Source organism: Zea mays, chromosome 9 (assembly GCF_902167145.1).
Source record: "Zea mays cultivar B73 chromosome 9, Zm-B73-REFERENCE-NAM-5.0, whole genome shotgun sequence".
Lineage (NCBI taxonomy): Eukaryota > Viridiplantae > Streptophyta > Magnoliopsida > Poales > Poaceae > Zea > Zea mays.
Window position 1 is genome coordinate 90,036,400 of NC_050104.1, and position 6,000 is coordinate 90,042,399.

Genomic DNA, 6,000 nt, shown 5'->3' on the forward strand with positions numbered 1-6,000 from the left:
TTACTCAAGTGTTTATCTAGAGCCGAAGGCATAGAATTGATGAAAGAAATACATGCAGGTCTGTGTGGATCTCACATTGGATCTAGGCCGTTACTTGGAAAAGTTTTCCGTCAAGGGTTTTATTGGCCGAAGGCAGCTTCGGATGCAGCGGAATTAGTTCAAAAGTGCGAAGGTTGTCAGAAATGTGCAAGAGATCAAAAACAACCTTCATCCTTAACTCAGCTCATAAAACCCATCTGGCCATTGCAAAGGTGGGGCCTTGACTTGTTAGGTCCGTTACCACCGGCCCAAGGGAACGTAAGATATGTTGTAGTGGCTGTGGAATATTTTTCTAAATGGATTGAGGCAAAGCCTTTAGCCACAATAACTTCGGCCACCATTCAAAAGTTTTTCTGGTAGAATATTGTTTGTCGTTTTGGGGTACCAAAGGCCATCACTGTAGATAATGGAACACAGTTCGACTCCGAAGCTTTCAGAGAATTCTGTGATCAAATTGGTACGAAGATCCATTTTGCATCAGTCAGGCATCCGGAGTCAAACGGACTCGTTGAAAGAGCCAATGGCATTATAATGACAGGAATAATGAAGTTAATCTTCAATCAACCCAGGGGAAAGTGGCCAGATAAATTAATCAAAGTGGTGTGGAGCCACAACACAACAACATCAAGGTCAACAGGCTTTACTCCATTCAAATTATTGTTTGGTGACGAAGCAATAACTCCGGAGGAAGCTAAAACTGGATCAATAAGAGTAGTAGCTTCGGCAGAATCAGATTCTGAAGCTGTTTATTCTGTGGAAAAAGATGCTTTAGAAGGGATCAGGCTTCAAGCTGTGGAGAACATCAATAAATATCAAGCCGAAACAATCAAATGGCGTGATAGAAAGGTTCGGCTAAAGAATATTGAGCCAGGACATTTGGTGCTTCGGAGAGTGGCTAACCCAGATACAGTGGGCAAGTTGCAGTTGAAATGGGAAGGACCTTTTTTGGTAGTATCTTCGTCAAGACCCGGTTCATACAGATTGAAGGATATGGACGGCAACGACATTCCTAGATCTTGGAATGCGGATGAGCTTCGGCGATATTATGTATAACTTGATGTAATTTTTTATATATTTTTTATTTTTTCTTTCATGGCACCCTTTTCCTTTCTGAAGGGGGAGAAAGGTTTTTAATGGGGCCATCATATGTAATTTCCTTTTTTAGCTCCATAAGAGCAAAATCCCCCAAGGATGTAAATGTAAAAGCTGAGAACGCACCATCGAGTGCCGAAAAGAAAACAGGGAAGAAGCTCCAAAGTCGTTCCTAAGGGAATGCAGAGCTTACAGCGAAAAATAAACGCTGATTCCGCCGAAAGTAAAAGGCGAAGAAGCTCCAAAGTCGTTCCTAAGGGAATGTAGAGCTTACAGCGAAAAGTCAACGCTGATTCCGCCGAAAGTAAAAGGCGAAGAAGCTCCAAAGTCGTTCCTAAGGGAATGCAGAGCTTACAGCGAAAAGTAAGCGCTGATATGTGATTGTTTCTAAGAAAATAACGGTTGTGATTATGGCTTCGGATATGTGTTTGGACATTCATTTGCACATCACATTACATCATAACATTTGCATTCATAAACATTCATCCAGGCATGTGTAGGATAACCATCATCATAGCATAAGTGGCTGCTTCGGCAAAAAGGAAAAAAACTGTCTTTTGTACTTCGTCGTGTACGAAAAGAAGAGCTTCGGAAAAAAGGGAAAAGTTGTTTTTTATGCTTCGCTGTGTACGGAAAGAAGGGAAGGTGTTTTTTCGCCTTCGGCTCAAAAAGATAATTTCGTCCACATCAAAGCACCTCTCATACATTAATGGAAGGGTAAGAGCATATTACAAGGTATGAACAGAATTCATTAAGAACAAGTTTAGTCATATTTACAAAAGTTATCTCAAAAGTTTCTTGAGTCTGTCTACAGTCTACTCCTATTTGATCTTCATGGGGCCTCAGCTTCGGCGTCATTCTCTTTAAGCATCGGTCTCGGCTTCGTCATCCTACATGAATTAAGTTGTTGTAGGTCAAAACCAAGCTTGAAGGAAAAGGTAAGCACAAGGTATGATTTCTTACTGGTTCAAGATGACTCCGAGCTTCGTCTCCAGCCTTTTCTCGCCCGCCTTTTGTCCATATCATCTTTACAAATCTATTAGAAATGCTTCGGGCGAGATCAGGAATGTCATCTAGAATTGATGGTGATAGAGTGAAATTGGGCCTATTGACAATTTTCCCATGATCGCAGCCAGCTTTTAGGAAAGCTGCAGCAGTGCCCCGACAAGCTACCCAGGCGCAGAAGTCACCGTGCCCGGCTATAACTTCGTCAAGCTCATCAATTTCACCCTCAATATGTTCGAAGGTCTTTGGTAAATTTTCAGCTAACGGGGTGAATTTCTCACTGCTAGCTCCAACTGAGTGGAAGATTTTTCTCAGTCGTTGAATACATTTGTTGCTAAATTCCAAACATTTGTCTTGAAGGCTTGCCAATAATTTTTTCAAATCTGAATTTTGTTGGACTTCGGCTTCAAGTTTTGCATTAAGTTCTTGCTTTTCTTGTTCAAACTGTTCAGATTGACAGAGAAGCGTCGTATTCAATTCTGTTATTTTAGCTTTGGCTTCTGCCAATAAGCCTTCAGTTGCCTGAAGCTCGAAGTTCTTCTTTTCAATAGTAGCTGATTGCTCTTTTATTTTGCTTTCTAAATTTTCAATTATAACCTCGTGTTTTTTGTCTTCCAGATCTTGCTGCATTTTCAAAGCTTTGCTCAACAACATACTCTGCACGTAAACAACCTTCGTTAGACATGTCTTCATTATTAAAAACAATAAAAGTCAAGGGAAAAGTAGTTCACCTTGAAATTGGAATAAAATAAACTACCAACGATATGTTGTCGTCGGTAGCGGCTAATGTCCGTTTCCAGCTTCGGAAAACCGATACTCTTTGACAGAGTACCGATAACCTTAGCTCCAGTTTGATCCCGGATACAGTCTAATTTTTCATCATCAATACCTCCGAAGAGGAGTGCTCCTGGTTTATATCCGCAAGATTTGGCATACTCTTTAAGCTCTTCTATTTCGGTTTTTGACAATTTTTCTCCAACTAAATTTTGAAACATGAAGGCCTCGTCCTCTGAAGCTTCGTCAGCAATTTCCTTTTCTTTCCCAGACACTGCGGCCATGGCCTCTTCGGCGGCAATAGTAGCTTCTTCTATGGCCATGTCTAGCAGCATTTTGTCGATGTGTTCGATTGTGCTTTCCAAGTTCAAATCTTCAATTGAGGTAGCTTCGGCAGCCGCGACCTCCGAAGGTGTGATTTCAATATTTGTTATTTCCTCAGCCGCTGGTATCTTCTGAGCTGAAGCTCTCGGTGGTGTCTTGTCAATGACTTCTGTCACTGCGATGATTCTTTGTCTCTTTGTTTTAGTCGTTTTCTTCGTTTTTTCGGGCTCCTTTTCCTTCTGAAAAAACTTTGTCAGTTGAGGCCCCAATGGACTTAGCTTCGCAGGCAGGGATTCAGTCATTACCTTCAAAATTTCTTCCACGTCAGTGGCAGAGCGTGATACGGGAGTCTCCTCTTCGTCGGATACTTTTTGCTTCGGAGATGATACTTTCCTCTTCTTCGGAATTTTCTTCTCTTTTGATGGTTCTTTCTCATCTTCATTTAAGGCTTCAGCTATCCTTTTCCTTTTCCGGCCTCCGACACCTTTATTCAGATTTTCGTAGTCAGGGTATTCAAAACCCAAGGCGTCCAGCACTCGATTCAGTCTTCGCTTCGGACGGGTGCCGAAGGCCGCAGTCATCAACTGATCTTCTTTTTTGGAGTAATTGCCGAGTATTTCATTGCACATTATTTCAATTGTATCCAGCCACTCTTGGCAAGGTGTTTTAAAGTATTTCTTAAACTTGAAATAGTAAGGTAACCGCACAAGTTCCCCTTCTTTCTTCTCCCCCTCTAGCTTCGGCATTTCCCATTCTTTTAAACTAGGAAAAACCCTGAAAGCCAAAAACTCCTGAACCAGGTCTCTTGTACTGATATGCTCTGCAATAATTCTGAATTCATCCAACGCTTGTTGGGTTGGACCTTCTGATGTCATGTTGCAATGAGGTCGGGTTTCTCCGAAGATTAGTTCAAGCGGACTCTGCACAAGCTTCTCCTTGTCGTCATCAACCTTGACATAGAACCACTCCGACTTCCAGCCTGCTGCCCATTTGCTTCGGTAGCTGATTACAGGAAACTTTGTGGTTTTCCGATAAGCAAAATTATAGCAACCAAAGTTATCATGCAATCCATCTTTTCTAGCCTTCGTCTGATAGTGCAGCTCGTGAACTCGACAAAAGCTGTCTGCAAACGGCTCCACCGCCTGGCTTCGGAGGGCCCAGATATAAACACTAAGCCTAACGATAGCGTTAGGAGTCAACTGATGAAAGTAGATACCAAACCTCTTCAATACCTCTGCAATAATCCCATGCAGGGGGAATCTTAATCCAGCCTTTAGAAAGCTCTTGAAAATGACTATTTCATCCTTCTTCGGCTTTGGGGTAGTTTCTTCCCCCCCGAAGCGTAGTAGCTTCTTCTGACTTTCACTGAAATAACCCGACTTTATCATCTTGGAGAGATCAGCCTTCGAAACAGTAGACTTTCCGAAGTCCAAGTGGCTGGGCTTACTTGGCATGGCAATACGATAATCATCTTCGGGATCAGTTTCCTCAATGTTTTCTTCTTCTGCTTCGGCAGTTGCTTGTTCTGCATCAGCACTGGGGATTTTTTCCGAAGTTACCAGCCCGGATCGTTGCATCTCTTCGGAGATGGGAATAGTCTCCGAACCTTCAGCTTCGCCTCCCTCACGCTCAACCCTAGCGGTAGAACGCACTCTGGCCATTTAATTCTGAATTTGTGGGAATTAAATACTTTTTCTTCCGAAGTTTTTCTTCTAACGAAGCAGGCTTCAAGCTGGAGCTTCGTTTGATTCCGAGAGTCAAGCTTCGACTATGGTTAAAAATTTCGGCAGCAAAACAGTGCAAATAGCAATGAATGCTGTGGTAACTTCACACCTACTCGTCTGTTTATATAGTGCTGCAGGTAAGAAGGCGAAGCGCCAGGATTTTTACACCAGGCGGGCAGCCGCTTGCACTCGCTGCGCGGTGGACCGCAGAGACCAAACAGTAACTCTGCAAGGTGGGACCGCTACACGCTGGGAAACTGAATCGTTTCTCGACAACGAGCTCAGGGAAGGTGTTTTTTGGACCTTCGGCTTCCCGAAGCTTAAGAGACTTTTTTCACGGATCAAGCTCGTTACGAAAAACGATCTAGCGCCGCGAAAGGGGCTACTGTTGGGACTATGCTTCGTCGCCGAAGGTCTTGTAGGAAGAAGCAGTTTCGGCTGAAGCTGTTCGTATGAGATGACCGAAGGTTCCTCTTCATGAAGCTTCGGAATTACAAACCGACTTAAAAGTAGAATGACCCTCTAGTCCATAAATGCTTAGATCGCTGTTGTAATCTCTTATGAGGGGCATAATTGTAATTCCTCACAGGCTCTGTCCCGTGCCTATAAATAGTGAACAGTATTCCCTTACTATTCACGCATCCCTGTATTTGCAATCGCATTATTCGAGAACCAACCTTTGCCAAGCGAAAGGTATAATTGTATTCAACACTTAAATATACTGAATGGATATAATATGGTTTATTTATGATTCATTTACCTTTGATATTCTATATTTTATGTCATCTTATACAATCTGTTAGAATTCAATTACGAAAATTTAACCTTCGTAATTGTATTGCCATCAACCTTCGTCCAAGGCCCATTAATCCCCAAGGGAATAATGCTTCGTTGGACGAAGAACATTACCATTTAACATTTTATGTTGTCTTGTTCTTAATTCATAGCATTTGAGAACAAGTCCCTAACACTCGTGGCCAGCAAGGTCCGGGAGTTCTCGCTCGCCGCCAAGTGGTTCCCGTCGCTGGACTCCTCCTACGAC